The 16,735-nt window shown below is 40.3% G+C and overlaps 1 long non-coding RNA gene across 2 annotated transcripts; it reads right to left on the bottom strand.

Annotated features, from left to right (window-relative positions):
- Positions 1-355: 355 nt before the first annotated feature.
- On the bottom strand, positions 356-11,076 carry LOC140549827 (uncharacterized). Of its 2 annotated transcripts, none has more exons than XR_011979033.1 (5): positions 10,928-11,076; positions 3,137-3,252; positions 1,726-1,797; positions 1,307-1,363; positions 356-1,096 (listed from the first exon to the last, which is right to left on the bottom strand). It is a non-coding gene; the product is annotated as an uncharacterized lncRNA (long non-coding RNA). The 2 variants fall into 2 exon arrangements; XR_011979034.1 differs by having other exon boundaries at positions 3,146-3,252.
- Positions 11,077-16,735: the final 5,659 nt, after the last annotated feature.

Below are 16,735 nucleotides of genomic sequence, written 5' to 3'. Positions count from 1 at the left end.
AGCAAAGAAAGGTTTCTCAATGAGGTACTTTTCCTTTCATGCTAAAAACGCTTTAGGCACAGCACCTTGAATATATTCACTTATTAAAATTAATTAAGATAGTAAAAATAGTCTAATTTCTCATCAAAAGGTTTTGTGTAGTGCTAATGACTGTAGAATGCATGGGCAGCATAACATCTCTGAAATTGATTGGAACATTACTATGGAAAGACATAAAACTTCAGGAATTCTTCTCATTGAGGCATTTTTAAAGGCTGGCAGCAAGGCCAAGCAATTTGTCAGTGTTGTTAAATGACTGATAATCAACAGAATGATTGACATTACTTCGGCTTGAAGTGGATGAATTCTTTATTCCATTTCTGAGCCCTGATATTGACAACATTTTACAGTGTAGTTCACTATCTTACGGACACACTTACCAAACTGCTTTATTGCGCAAACACATTCAGTTGATATGTACAGCAGTCGCACTTCGCAACAGCACAGCATGGAGAAGTGTGTATCTGGCCTGCCTCTATAGGACATCCCTGCTGGCAAGTCCAGCTTAAGACCAGCTTCTAATGGTAGCTGGATTTAGATAGTCAAGCTAGATATGTCCATGCTGGTCAGCTGGGTAAGCATGACCAGCGTAGTCATACCGGTCAGGCTAGTTGACCAGCTTGGCAATACTAATCATGCTGGCCAGTATGGTCATGATGACCATGGTGGTCAACCAGCTTGCTCATGCTGGTTGACTAGCCTGGTCAAATTGGTCATGCTGGTAGACCAGCAAAACCATCAAACCCAAATGAAAACATAACTATACTAATCAAGAGCTAAACGGGTCAACCAGCATAACCAGCTTAAACTGGCTGTTTTTTTTTCAGCAGGGATGTGTGTGTTAAGATTGTGAAATAAAAGCAGGTTCATGAGTGACATTTTGGGGATATCATGGTGTTAGAGTGTGCACATGTGTGGGTGATATGTGGGAACTCCAGGAAGGTGACGATAATGGAGGTAGTGAATGTAAGTGTGTTTGTGCGTGTTTTGAAATTTATGAGTGTTGTTTCAGCTCCTCTGAGGACGATGCAGGAGTTTCAGATTCTTCAGGGCTTTCCTGAAATGACAGAAATACGATTTATACACTGTCCTCACTCACACCAAGAGTCACAGCATCTCACTGGTAAACTATTTAGGTGATACAGTACAGTAACCTAACTACAGCTGCAGTAATTATTGACAGTAGAGAGCAGTGAGGCAGATGTGGAATAGCAGATCGCTTTGGTTGGTCTTTGATGATTTGTCCCTACTTGAACTTTGTGCTGACCTTCACTTTGTCTAACTCGGATCCACCAGGAAGAGACTTCTGAGGAATGTGGAAGGCCTAGAAAACAGGGAAAACTTAAATAAAATACACTACATGGACAAAAATATTGGGACATTCTACTAGATTTTGGAGCAATGCTATGAGGATCTGATTGCATTCAGCGACAAGAACCCATTCCAAAAGAATTAGATGGAGCACCATCACTCCACAGAACACAGTTCCACTGCTCTACAGCTCCATGCTTGAGGGGGGGGGGCTTTGTACCCCTCTAGCCCACACCTGGCATTAGCAATGGTGCCAATAGGTTCATGTTTACAGGGACATTAAATATGCATTTATCTACTATAATCACAGGGCCTCATTCACCCATAATGTCTTTAGAAATAGAAACACTGCCCAAAAGTATGACAACTTCGTACCTTCTTAGCTTGCTGGATTTCGTCAGTGGACTTGGACCTGCTTTTCACCATGTGTTTCTTAGTTGTGGTTGTCTGGGAAACAGATGACATTTTAGTCATTAAGAATAGATTCTTTGTGAGAATTGTAGTTTTAAATTAAAAGATAATAAAAAAGGGACAAAAACAAAATACCTAATACAGTGTAAAAGAGCTCAAACAATATAGAGCTAAACTTTAATTACATCTATATTTAAAATCTGAAACCAAATGATACCAATAACATTAATACATTACTATACATCCGCCGAGCTCTTTATTAAGAACACTGTACCAATACTATGTAGGGCCTCCTTTCCTTTCAGACAGCTTTAATTTGTCATAGCTTGGATTTCACAAGATGTTGGAAACATTCCTTTGAGATTCTGGTTCGCGTTGACATCTATATGTAACTTAACTACTTCCATGCTAAGAACCTCCTGTTGTACCACATCCAAAATGTGTTCTACTGGATCCACATCTGGTGATTGGGCCACAGAAGAATCCATTTTTATGTTGACGAATCTAGTTTGAGATCTTATGATTTGTGACATGATGCGTCATCATGCCAAACTAACTATTAGAACATGGGTGTATTGTGGTCCATGAAGGGATGCACATACTCAAAAAGGCACTGATTGGTATTAACAGGCCCAAGAAAACCTATCCCACACCATTATACCACCTCCACTAGCAGAAATGGAGATTCATCAGCTCAGGCTATGTTTAGGTGACCCTGTGCCCACTGCAGCCTCAGCTTTTTGTGTTAGGGTAGACAGGAAGAGCATGTATTTAAGATGGTGACATTCCGAACATATTTAGAATAGCATACAAAACCATAACCCTTTAGCAGATTAAGACTAAGGGATGATATGAAACAGCACAAATTTAGGAGGAGGAACATGTCTGAAACCACTACTTCTAATCTAACATCCTATAAATACCATCCTTATCTTGTGCCTGTATTTACAACAAAGTCTTCACAAACCTTCACCGCCCTTTCTCTTTGCGGGTGGACTGGCTTCCTACCACAAGCAGAAGCCACCTGAACTCCATGCCAGTGTTCTGTGAGTCTCCTCCCAAATGAGGGCATTGTCCAAACTAGCAAATGTGTATTGTTAAATGAACTATGCTACGTTGTTTTTGGGTAATTATTATATTTGGAATATTATTATTATTATTATTATTATATATGTGCCTTAACACACTTTCAAAAGCTTTTAGATTTCCGTGTGCACACAACTGCCAAAGTGACCTTATTTTTAGACAAATATCAAGTAAACATGGGATGGCCAGTCCACAGGCCTTCTGTGAGTTCACATGGACTGACCCTGGTGTCAGTGAGATGATGGCACAATCTGAAATGTGGGAGTGCTGTGAGCTGGATCTCAGTCACCTTGTTTACCTTCTGCTCCATGTTGGCGAGGCGCAGTGCGGTGCAGAGCGGCCGTGGGATGCAGGCAGGAGGAGAAGGCTCTTTATCACACTCACTCAGGGTTCCTGTCTGTCAGCCTGGCAATGCAACAGCACAGCAACATGGATTTAATGTAATGGAAACACGTAGGCCCCTACCTGCCCCACAGACCGTCCATTGCCACTAGAGGGCACTGCAGGCCACCTTCTCTTTTTACTGATCTCTGTGACTTGCATTACTGTCAGCAGTGAAAGGCACTGTATGTCCAGATATACGTATTCAGACACCCCTTCAAATGAGTGACTTCAGCAACACAAATCTCTATAGAAAAGCACTGCGAAAAACTGTAGAATGGGATGCTTCGCATGGCTAATACCAAGAGTTCCTTGGGGACCTCCAGGCAATCCACAATTTTGCTTGATTCCTATGTATTTTGAGTTGGATTAGAGCAAACATCTGGACTTTCTGAGGACCGGTTTAAGAACTACTGGACTAGAGGGGTTGCGCTGGGCTGTAGAGCAGTAGAAGTGCATCCTCTGAAGTGATGGAGCTCCATCCAATGAGTTGGAGCAGTGTTTGTGATCTAGAACTAATCATCCAACATCAGTACCTGACCTCACTAATGCTCTAGTGGCTGAATACCATTTAATCCTCACAGCAATGTTCTAACATCTAGTGCAAAGCCTTCCCAGAAGGAGTAAGGTCTGTTAATGCAGCAAAGGAGGGAAAACCCTAAAGAATAGCCTTGTTTTAATAGCAACACTGAATGAGCAGGAGTCTACATACTCATGGAAATAGATTGTGATGGTTGTGTGCAGGTTCACATGTGTGTATGTGTGCATGTGTTCATTCATGCTTGATTTCTGAAGGCCAGTCAGTACACATGCCAGGACGAGAACCACATAGAGCCAAGGTCACCATGGAAACACAAGGGAACGACTGCTGCTCATTTATACACACACAGGCGATTATAAATTCACCAAGATGTCCCATTGTTCCACTAATCGGCAAGGTCTCCCCAATAACAGGGTGGGTGCATGCGTACTAGTACTTCATTATCATCAGCGAAAGAGCAGAAATGTGTGTGAAATGGCCCGAGGTCAGACTGTCTTCTCTGAGTCATTATGTTGCTCTCATAGAGAATGAGTGGAATGATTAACCTCACGGTGCCAGTCTTTGTCATCATGCGAAATGAGCCCCTATGCCCACTCCCCCCCAGTTTAATAGGTTACTGCAGTGATGAGTAGCAGGACTGCCAACTTTTACTGCCAACGAGATTTAAGTTGGTGGAGCCCTGAATATTGTTCTTTTTTGGGGGGATTTGGGAAGGCTGTTTCTCTTATTTATTTATTTATTTATTTATTTATTTATTGGATGGTATTAGTATTTCTGCAGTATTACTTACTACTAAATACAGCCCTCTCTTATATATCTTTGCTGTCATGCAAAAACCTTATATCTCCAAACGGTCCATTTGACAGTAGGATGAACAATCAATCTAAACATTCAATGGAAGTCAATGTAAAAAGATTTTCTGCCAAGTAATTGTAAAAGTATTGGTCCATTCATCATGAAATTTCTTATTTTTTTATAATCATGAAAAAATGGGCAAAACAGCAAAAATGCTACATAATGGAAATTCTAGCACTTTGACAACTACTGAAATTCAGTCTCAGATATTACTGAATAAAAGCTGAATTAGCATCAAACCTTTGATATGTTCAAATGTATCTGTCACTCTGTTAATTCAATAGTCAATATATTCAATTTATTTTGTAAAGTGTACATAAACCATCTATTTATGTCAAAAAAATGTCTATTTACTGATTGACTGACTTTTCTCCAATTCACATGCAAGTTTAGTGAGTGTTTTCTCCTCTCTCTGAAAGTGCACCACTCAGTTGGCAGTAGAAGTGAAGGTGTTTCTGCTTAATGTGAGTTCAGAGGAGGAGGGTCGGCGATATTGTGGCACTAGCAACTCAGAAACTCTCCTTTGTCTTTAAACGAGCACACAGAGCTCAAAACGAGCAAGTGTGTGAGCGGCATGACTGGCAAACCTATGTTGATTAACTCAGGTGTTGTTGTGTTTCTGCAGTGCATGTGGCACTGAGCTGCTTCTAGTTCTGCTTATGGTGCTTCACTTTACACAGCTGTGTTCTCATGGGAAAAGTACAGAGCCATGAAAAGACTTGAGTTAAAAAATAACATTGTATTTAAAAAGTCCTGCATGCAAATTAATCTCAAGATAGTTATCTCAAGTTATTTATTATTAACTCAAGATCATTATTTTGGAAAAATATGGAAAGGAATACACATATGGAAAAATGTATGTGCGTTACCCCCTCTGTTCTGTAGATGGCATCAATACGCCGTTCACTGTTATCACACTTTTTCAGTGTTCAGATTTGCTGGAGGTTGTGTATCTATGATTGGGACTGTTGTTCGGAAAGCTGTGGCTACTTTTAATGCTGGGCAGTATGGCGATATTTTCTCGTATAATGATACATTTTGTTATCTTGAGACACAATATGCTTTTCTGATCATGTTGAGAATATCATTAGTACTTAAATAAACACTGATCAGCTGCAGGTTTCATTACAAACAGTGTAATTAGACTGTTTAAATTAGATAAAGAGCAGCAGATGTTTTTAGTCTGAGATTATATGTATCGTCATAAATATCATACATTGGGAAAAATGTCTTTAAATATCATGATATAGTATTTTTACCATATCGCCCAGCCCTAATATATATATATATATATATATATATATATATATATATATATATATATATATATATATATATATATATATATATTAGTCTATTGGGGATCAGTGAAGCATCTTTGTATTTTGGTCCAAGTTAAAACTAAATGCAATACAAATGCCACATACACAATGGGCTTGGGGAGGTAAAAGTGACTGACTGACGGATCTTGTTAAAATGCGCATGTGCAAAAACTGCTTCTTGTTTGCCTAGAAACAAGGTTTTTTTTCGTACTGTTGGTCTTATGACTAACGGCCAACAAGTAGCATGCTAGCTACATTGGATGGCTAACGTATTGGGTCCTAAATGGTCCTTCTGTAAGATGACGTCTATAGTGGCCAAAAGGACTGCCTTGATTTGTATATTTTGTTTTGTAATATTTGTGTCAGCCATTCTTAACCAGCTAAAGCCAACTGTCTACAACATCAGAGGCGATAAGATGTGTCTGGGCGGATAGGATGTGGCATGACAGTGGCCTCGTGCAGCATTGCTACTGTGGCGTTAGCATTGCTACCGTGGTGACCTCATCCAGCATCACTACTGCGGTCTAAAAAATAATACATTTGTTGTCTACATCTTAAGGCTCTGAGGGCAAGGCCTGAGTCCTTTACCAGGCAGGATCACATGAAATGGTACAGGAAACCTAACAGATGTCATTTATGCCACAGAACCTTTTCACTATAAAGAGCAAATATTTGGGTCCCGAACTTCCATTGTTGAAATGCCTTTGACGATTCTAAGTAGCCACTGGTGGTCCGGCAAAACTAGACTTGCCTGTTTTTTCTTTTTTTCTGTATTATATTAAAACATATGTCACTTTTTACTCATGACCAGGGGCTCTGTAGAAAATAAAAAGCTAATAAAAAGCTAATTCTCCACCCTTTTTGGAAAATCTCTGCTAACCTCATTTACCCTACTGTCATCTGCAGACACACACATACACCATGCACTGGTGTTTTGGTCTTAAATGTCACCTTCGCTTGTGTTGACTTACTCATGTAGATAAATGGATAGGAAGTGTGTTCTTTCCACATTCGAAACCGCTGAGGTTTTCTCACAGAGTGTTCAGGACCGTTAGGTAATTTCTGACTCTCTCACTGTACATCTCTCTCTCACACACACACACAAACACACGTACAAACAAAGTGTCACTCTCTTGTTGCTCAGACACACCCACACAAGGATATTCCTTCTTATGATTGCATAAGTTTACTGGAAAAGGGGGAGGAGCGGGTGATGATGTCACTGTGTATGTGTGTACAATTGTGTGTATGCCACTCACTGTGTGAGTGTGAGTGATTGTGTATAATTGAATTGGTATTACTTGATATAAAACTGTTTGAAAGTAAGCCAGTGAGGCCTCTTCATTTCGTCACATGAAAGTAAATGAAAGTAAAGCTGCTGTTTGAAGTGACTATTCAGCAAAGCATAAAGCGCCTCCTCCTGCTGCGAACAGGCCGATACACGCTCAGATTGCTCAAGGCCTGCATTCTCCACAGCCTTCGTTTTTCTTTTCTTCTTTCATGCTAGTCTTGAACACACCCCATCAAACGGTTGGAGACACCTTGCCTTCTTTTTTGCAGTTTCAGAAGTAGAGTATTTTCTCTCCAGTAAGAAAGAGACTGCATAAGAAGAGCCCATACACTCTTAAATGTCAAGGTGCTACAAAGGTTGTTGTTGTTGTTTTTTTAAGCTGCAAGAAGAACCATTTTGGGTTCCACCAAGGAGCATTTTTCTACCTTTCAAACCTTTAAATTGGTATAGAACCTTCACATCACCTTTTAACTACATGCCTACATTGGCATACTCAAAAAATCATTTGTAGAACCAAGAGTGAATAATAAAACACTGAATTCAATTCAGTTTTTTTTAGAATAAGACTTTGATGTTGTAGGTAAGCAGTCTATACATAAATCCAGCCTACAGCAGTTTTCAACAGTCCCTACTCATTTACAATGGAAGTGTTGGAAGCATTGCAGCCTGGAGGGCTGTTTGAATGAGGCACAAAACAGGACAGCCAATCAGAACCGAGAGCAAAACCAGCCTGTTTAAAATGTGAGGGAGAGTACATGTCAAGTGTTTAACATAATTTGGGAAATACAAGAAAACACAGAATATCTGTCCTAGAATGGAACAGTGTATTTATCTTGCTATAGTACATAGAAGTGACAAATCATGAACCTCAAACACAGTGTCCTCTTTCAAAAGAAAATTCAGCAAAAACAAAACAGGGCTATAACAGGCCAATTCCAAAACCCCATAACTGTTACATCACAGTTTTGACTCCCCCAAAATGTACATACACCCAGCCCACTAGAGAAAGCTGTGTTATTGGTAAAGTACACAGCAACTTCAGGAGAACATGGTGTTGTTAAGGCTAGAGGGCAGTACATCACCTCCAGACTCTGCTAGTTATGGGAATATGAGTTGCTACAAGAACCTGGCTTTGTATAAATAAAGAGTTTCGCAATGCCATAAAAGAACCAGTTTTGGTTCCATAACGAACTGTGAGAGTCTGAAGAACCTTTAAAATGGCGACGAAGCTTTACATCAACTGAAGGTTATTTAGAATAGGGTTAAATGGGTTATATTCATGCTTAAGCCGTTTCCATTTAACTACCGCTAAAGCAGCATTATGCGAGAATTGGCATTTCCTACTAGTGGGCTCCCCCTACAGGTCAGGAAGTGGAATTTTGCGCACTGAGCCACGACTGAGGGACACGCTTTACATGTGCATTTGAAAGTTGAGAGATACAGAAATGGTATCTAAAGTGAAAGAAGCATGTGGACTGAAGCAGTAGAGTAATAAACAGGATTTTCTAGGAATATGACTTGTGTGGTATGCAGTGTCACAGAGTTCTCATGAACGTTGTTCTGTCAACCTCACCAGTTGCATAATGCAGTTTCTGGCATGCTAAGCTCAGAGTAGCAATGACAGTGACACTATTCTCCTTATTACAAGTCAGTTGAGCATCAACATGATTTTAAAGATGTTATTTTAAAGTACAAATACTACATAATGCCACTTTAAATGCCCATCCCTTATTGTACTGACTCTGATTCCCATCCCATGGATCCAGATTAAATTGAAATTTATTTGTAAAATATGTTTCATAAGCTGCTCTGTGATAACATTCATTTTCACAAAACAGGTCCTGGAAGTTTCTTCCAAGCAAGCCAGATGTCATGGCAGCACAGAAAAACTTCCCCAGAGCAAGAGGAAGAAACCTTGAGAGGAACCAAGACTATCTAATCTAGAACTTCTGTAATCAAACAGCCCAGCTGGAACCTTAAACAGATGGAAGGAAATACATTCTATCAGCTGGCTCACTTGATTCTGCTCTACCTCGCAACCTCCCACAGCTGCAATAGAACTGTGGGTTAGTGTTCTCCTCCAAGCGTGTTGAGCTATCCAATGACATTGCGTTAAAGCTAGGGAAATAACCTGATTGGGAAGCCCCAATCACATCATATTAGCCCCTGATTCGATCAGAGTCCGAGTTGATACAGAGCTGAGTTGATCCAATCTTTGTGTTTGTATAAATATTATACAAGATATAGAATTTATACAGAATTTCTATAATAACAGATCCTGGACTGATTGATTTAGTTTAGTAGAGACTTTTCTGCAAATGACTGTTTTATATTGTGTTTAATATCTCATAATCCAGTCTGACTGGATTGAGTCTGTACTCTGGACTGATATCTGTTGTTTGTCAAGTAATGATGTACCCACTTTGAATGGGCGAATGTGCTGTAATTAGGGCGTGCGACACTGTGTGTGTATTAGCATTAGCGTTAGTCTAAACTCAGTTCTGAGCGCACTCTTTAGTGCTGGTTTAAAAACAAGGCGTAAAACAGAGCATTTCCAGAGTTTATTAAAGCATCAAACAATATGGTATGTTTTCATGTTCCACTATAAAACACTGCAGACTCTAAGCTCTTTTATTGACCTTCTGAAAACGTCCTCACTGCTGCCAGATGGGAAGAATGTCTGTTAATGGCACCTTGGGGCCACAAGATAGCAGTCTGAACACTGTGGTTAAAACAAACACTCAGAACTGGACTGGGATTAAAATAGTCAAACAGGTCTATCCCTAGTTTTAAAAGATGTGGAGGCTTTTCACACATTTTGAGAGGAACATGTATAAGCCTTTACCCTCCCAGAACTGGTGGCATTCAGTGATGGGGAAGTCCTAGCTAGTGGGTGTTGGCTGGAGAAATAAATAAATTATTAATTAATTTATTAGTAGTATTTTAGTATTAGAATTTCTGATCTGTAAATACATATCCATGTATTTGTACATTTCTTCCCTTCAATTATAATTTCTTTTATTGTGCCTTTGCTTAAATTTATTCATTTATTCTCCCTCTTTTGTCACATTTCGACCTTCGTAATTGACACCTGGATCAAGTGAAATTCCTTTCGCAACCTCAGGCCTTTAGACATTCGAGCAGTCTGAAAATACTACCCTTGGGAGCTTTCCAAAGGCTTTTAGCAGTGGCTGCTGGCAGAGCCCTCATGGGCTCAGTCTGAGTATGAGCTGCACAACAAAGGGTGAATCACCCCTTTATACCCATGTCGGTTGTACCCACCTCTTCACACTCTCTCTCACACACTCACACTCACCCACTCTACCTACTTGCTTGCCCTTCACTGATCTTGAGAACAGTGCGGCATACAAATTTCCACAACACATCACTGACCCTAAAAACTCCTTCTCGCCCACACAAACACACATACACACAGCTTATGGCAGACCTGATGTCAGGCAGATGTCCAATTGCCTAATAAGGCTAATAAAAATTCTGACTTCATCTATTTCACTTGACTGGAGGAAAAAACACCTCTCTTTGCTTCTCTGAGGCACCGAGATGGAAAAGAAAAAATTGCCCTTTTCTTCTCAGCAGGCTAGCAGTGCCACCATACAGCCACAGTATTTATGTTATGTGATTCAATGAAATGAACAGATGATGAAAAAAAAAGGAGAGGACGTCTCTTACCTTCTCGTCCTCCACCTTTGTCAGAGGGGCTGTGCTGCCGGTTGGTATTTCTTCTACGTATCACCAGACACGTCTTTTCCTCTCTCCATCCCTCCCTCTCTCTCACCCTCACACACTCTCTCTCTCTTCCTCACTCTGACAACCACGCCATCCTCTCTGGCCATTCATAATTTCACAGACATGACAAGTGCGCACACCCACCAGCCCAGACACACACGGGCTGTATGTACGCACCATGTTGCCAGGTAATTCTACATAACAGTGGAATTAACAGTGCTCTTAAACATAAAGGTGCTACCAAGGGCTCTTTAAGCAATGCCATCAAAGAACCACTTTTGACTACATAAAAAAAAACATATCTGTAAACTTTGAAAGGTTACAAACATAGCTATATATATATATATATATATATATATATATATATATATATATATATATATATATATATATATATATAATAATAGTAGATAGAATAATAATAGAGCTTCTTTAAACTTTAAACAGATTCTCTACATTCACGCATATCTCATTTACAAAAAAGGTCATTTAAAGGATTATCAATTGAAAGGTAGCTCAGGAAGCCAAAGGTGGTCCACCATGTAATCACATATCACACAACAGATTACTAGAAAGTTGTAAATAAAGTCTTTGTATATTTGTATTCACTATGTCCAAACGTACATTTATTTATAAAAAAAAATGCAACCAACCAAAAACTTCTGGAGCAGTCCTATGTATGCCTACGAATCGTCATGCCCAGTGCCAAACCTCAGCCGGAGGGGTATAAAGCCTGCCCCCCCCCCTCTCTGGAGTGCTCCACACGGTCCTTGTAGAGGTTGGTGTGGCGCAACAGATAACACCACTTCCGCCCCTGAGCTACCACACCTTGTGGGAGACTGGGGTTCGATTCCCGGTCTGGATGACTATGCTGCGCTACACCAATAAGAGTCTTTGGGCCAGACTCCTAACACTACATTGGCCCAATTCTTTAATATGAGTAACCTTGTAAGCCGGTCTGGATAAGAGCGTCAGCTAAATGCCGTAAATGTAAATGTTGTAGCTAAAGTTCTAGAAGTAATTATCCAGTCTGACCTCACCAATGCTCTGGTGGCTGAATGCCATCAAATCTTCACAGCAATGTCTAACATCTAGTTTAAAGCCTTCTCAGAAGAGTAAGACAAGACAATCCTATTCACCATTTGTGTTGGACACACATGGAATTTGGCCTCCACCTTTCTCCACCCATCCGTGCAGTGAACACACACACATACACACCAGTGATCCAACACACATGTTCGGGAAGGCAGTTACTGCAGCAAGGTAAGGATCACATTCAGAAGAATGGTGTCTACAAACCATTGGACATAAAGATGGAAGATGAAAAAATAACCCAGTCTTTCATTGTTCCACAACACCCCCCCCCCAACCAATATTTCCCTGGAGAATCTAACCGTCGTGCACAGCCACTCATTCGGTTAGGTGGGAGTTATGAGTCAAATCAAGCTCCCAACTGGCCAACCCTCATTTCTAACTAAAGAACTGCTGCACACAGCTATCAGCACGATGCTTCTGAAACCCAGCCAATCACCTCAGAGATGAAGCAGTAAGTTCCTCGCACCTATTTATGTAGGAGGTGTCAAGCACAGATGATGTCATTAGTCTGTGCTGTGTCCAGGGGGTCTAAAATGGGGAAGGCTCTGAAAACAAAGCTGTCGGAGGAGGAAGGCTAAATATAATAAGCACAGTACACAGTAACAGAGCAGTGGAATCTCCCAGAGATTACATGTAACCTTAAGTTCAGGTTCATTTATAGATTGACCATAGTCTCATAGCTTTAAATATTCCTTAGGCTTTAGGCAGATCAGCTAAATCTGATTTGTATACTTGCATATAGGCAATAGTCATTCCTGAGCTTTAAGTCATGAGCTTTAATGTTAGTCAATTTATAGTGACTGTAACAAGCTAACAGAGCACTGCACCTTTTATCAATTATACAATACCCTCCTGAAAAATCCAACTCAAGACCAGCTTTTGCTGGTAGCTGGTTTCAGATGGCCTTAGACTGTGCTTGGTGGTCAAGGTGGTTGAAAAGCTGGTCATCCAGGTGAAAACATATACTATGCTGGTAAGCCAGCTGGAACTTGGTCATATTTAGCTCTTGACCAGCACATCGTGGGTTTTCATTTGAGTTTGATGGACTACCAGTTTTGTCAGGCTAGTCATGCTGGTCAAACTGGTCAACAAACTTGTTGACTAGCTGATTGGCTCACTTGGTCAGGTTGTTCATGTTGATGAACCAGCTGAACCTTCAAACCTATGTTTAGCTAAAAAAAAAAAAAAAAAAAAAAAACCCACTGTGATAGTCTGAGACAGGCTAATCCAGGTCTTTACTGAAGCGGCCATTGTAAAACATCATACACAGTAATATGTTACTTTTTATTGACTTCACGCTAGAAGAATGCCTGTTCTGGCTGTAGACTGTTCAGTATTCTAAGCTACAAACCTAACTTCCCTTTCTGGGGCAATAAAGCTGAGTGCTATGCACTCTTCTAGGCAGGAAACGGTCATGAACTAGCATTTCTGCACCTCTGCTGTTGAGCTCGGGGTGAAGCTTAGCAACATTACAGGAATGAAAAAAAGGTCACAAGTATTGCTACACAGAATCAAAAGTAAGTATTGACTAAAATATGATGCCAAAATGAGAAACCATTTAAGAGCGCATGACACAAAACAAAATAATTGGTGCCAACAATTGAACAGAATAGCAATTTAAATGGAGCTCATCCATAACTTACTGCCACAGATACAGGCAGTTAGTGAGGAGAGGTACAAGAGCAGTGAGTCTGGAACAGACCTGTGTGCTACCAGCACGTAAACCATCAAAGGGCAGCATGTAAATTATGAAAAGCAAAGGGCCAAGAACAGGACCCTGGGGAACACCTCAGGCTACAGGAGTAGAGGGGGAGTTGTGTTACAGAATAGTGAAGAGGGTTGCCTGCCTGTGTGATAAATTAGTGAACCAGAAGAGTAAAACCAGTAATGCTAGTAGTAGAGAGCCATTAGCACACCAGAACACTGTCCAACACAGAGCAAAGGTCAAGGAGAAAGAGGGCACATGGGGTTAAGTTATACTTTATTTTAAAAACAGGTGTGGTTACACAGAAAAGTAAGTTAACTCTTTTTGTCTTTTGGAATTGTCTGGATTTCTGCATAGATTACTAATAATATGTGGTCTGTTATCGTTATCTAAGTCACAAAGACAAACACAATCTAACTACACTAATAACAAGCATCTCTCACAGCATCTGTACGGATTGTCTTTTATTGAATACATTGAGTAAACATCTACAGTTCAGGCTAGAAAAAGTAAGTGAACCTCTGTGTTCATTACCTCTACACTGTCTTACGTTATTTATTTATTTTTGTCTCTGTCTTTTATGAATTACTAGTTATGTAAAGCTGCTTTGTGACAACAACAGTTGTAAAAAGCACTATACAAATAAATCTGACTTGACTTGGAAACTTTCAGAATAAGCCAAATGTGAAAGACACATGAAGACTACAAAAGCATTGCTAAAAAGGTACATTGAAGTACATCAATTCACATTTAGACAAATGTTGCTGCTCTCTCTATGAGTAGGCATCCTGTTAGGATCACTTCAAGAGTACAACAGGAGTTCCTGAAGAAGGTGAGAAAGAACCCAAACAGAAAATGACCTAAAGAAGACTCTACAATCTGTTCACAGAAGGAAACCATGAAGGAAGCCAATGCTGCCAAAAAAATACTGCCTGGATGTTCCAAAATGCTTGTGGGTAAATGTTCAATGGACAGATAGGGCAAAAGTGGAACCTTTTAGGACAAGACTTTGTTTGAAGAAAAAAAAAGAACCCTGCACATGAACACCTGAATCTCTTTCTAACTGTGGAGGGAGAACAAAGGTTTGTGGCTACTTTGCTGCCTCTGGGCCTGGAGGTCTTGCGATCATGGAGGAAATATTTAAAGAAAGAAAAAAAGTCTAAATACAAATATTGCCATGACCAAGGTAAGTAAATGAATATATAAACTTCTGAGTCATGTGCGATGGATCAAGCACTACAACACTTAAAAGCTTTAGCCACTAAGGTCATGGTTCCCAAAGTGAGGTCCCTGATTGATAGTCAGGGGTCTACAAGCCAATATACACTCTGACGTAAGCCAAAAGAAATAGGATTTACTATATTTACTCTATTAACTCTATTAACTTTAGTTTCAATCTTCTGAAAAACAAGGCAATGAACATGGTTACAAAAGTACTCCCCCCAAACCACAATGAGGTGTTTTTGGAGCACATTGCACAATGAGTTTTTGGATTAAAAAAAAAAAAAAAGTTATGGCACCAATCAAATAAATATGATGCAAAATGTATATATATACACATACAAGTACTACTGTGCCCAAGGCAAGTGAACCCCTGCATTAAGGGACCGGTCAGTCGAAACATGCCTAGGCTCAGGAACTCCAGTGATTATTTGTCTTTTTGCACACAGTTGAGGGACTTTCTAGAGAAGACATTTTGAAGATGTTTTGTTTAGTCTACTGCACTAGTCCACTGTTTGCTCTGTCATTGCACATTATGGTATACTGCTCCTACCATTTATGTTGGTGTTGCATCTTGCGTAATTTCTGAGGACATACACAACCAACACTCCAAACAGAAGGAGCATGCACAAACTACCATCTTACGTTACATTACATTTACGGCATTTAGCAGAAGCTCTTATCTAAAGCGACTTACAAAAGTGCTTCGCTATTTACTCAAGGATAACCTCAGCTAGTTTAAATAGACTAGAATTGAACAATGCCTCCAAGTTTAGACACTACTAAACACAAGTCAATACGAAGACCATAGTACTCTACTATTCGACCAAGAACTCTCTGAAGAGGTGGGTCTTCAGTCTGCGTTTGAAGACAGCGAGCGACTCTGCTGTTCGGACACCCAGGGGAAGTTTATTTCACCACTTTGGTGCCAGGACAGAAAAAAGCCTAGACGCTTGTCTTCCGTGGATTTTGAGGGATGGTGGGTCAAGCTGAGCTGTACTTGAAGGGCTTTCGACTGCGGATCGACTTTTGACCATTGACATCAAGTACAGTGGGTCTGGTCCGTTCTTGGCTTTGTAGGCCAACATCAGGGTTTTGAATCTGATGCGGGCAGCAGCTACAGGAAGCCAGTGAAGAGAACGCAGCAGCTGAGTGACATGGCTAAATTTAGAAACGTTGAAGACGACCCGTGTCGCTGTATTCTGGATGAGTTGCAGGGGCCTGATGGTGCATAAGGGGAGACCAGCCAGAAGAGAATTGCAGTAGTCAAGTCTCGAAGTGATGAGAGAATGAACGAGCACCTGGACGGCCTATCTAGAAAGGAAGGGTCGAATTCTCCAGATGTTGTACATGAGAAATCTGCATGACCGAGTTACGTTTGCAACATGGCTTGGGAACGATAACTGATCATTCATGACTACACTAAGGCTTCGAGCTTCTGTAGATGGAGTGACCAGTGAGTTCTCAAAGTAGATGGCAAGATCATTTTGATCTTGTACACCACCTCTGCTGAATAGAAACCAGGTTAGAAATAATTTGATGTTTGAAGCATTAAGCTGCTGCCACACTAAACTTCATTCATTTCAATGGGATTCATAGCAAAGAGTGATTTTGTCTCAGCAACTTCTGGAAAAATTTAACATGCAAAACTTAGCGTCAGGTTCAACTTTGGTGTTGCAAATTCAAAGTCTGCAGCCAATGCCTGCAATACATAGTTTTTACTAAAACTC

Source organism: Salminus brasiliensis, chromosome 2 (genome assembly GCF_030463535.1).
Source record: "Salminus brasiliensis chromosome 2, fSalBra1.hap2, whole genome shotgun sequence".
Classification (NCBI taxonomy): domain Eukaryota; kingdom Metazoa; phylum Chordata; class Actinopteri; order Characiformes; family Bryconidae; genus Salminus; species Salminus brasiliensis.
Note: the sequence above shows the minus strand (reverse complement) of the source record. Positions and strands in the feature narration are given on the sequence as shown.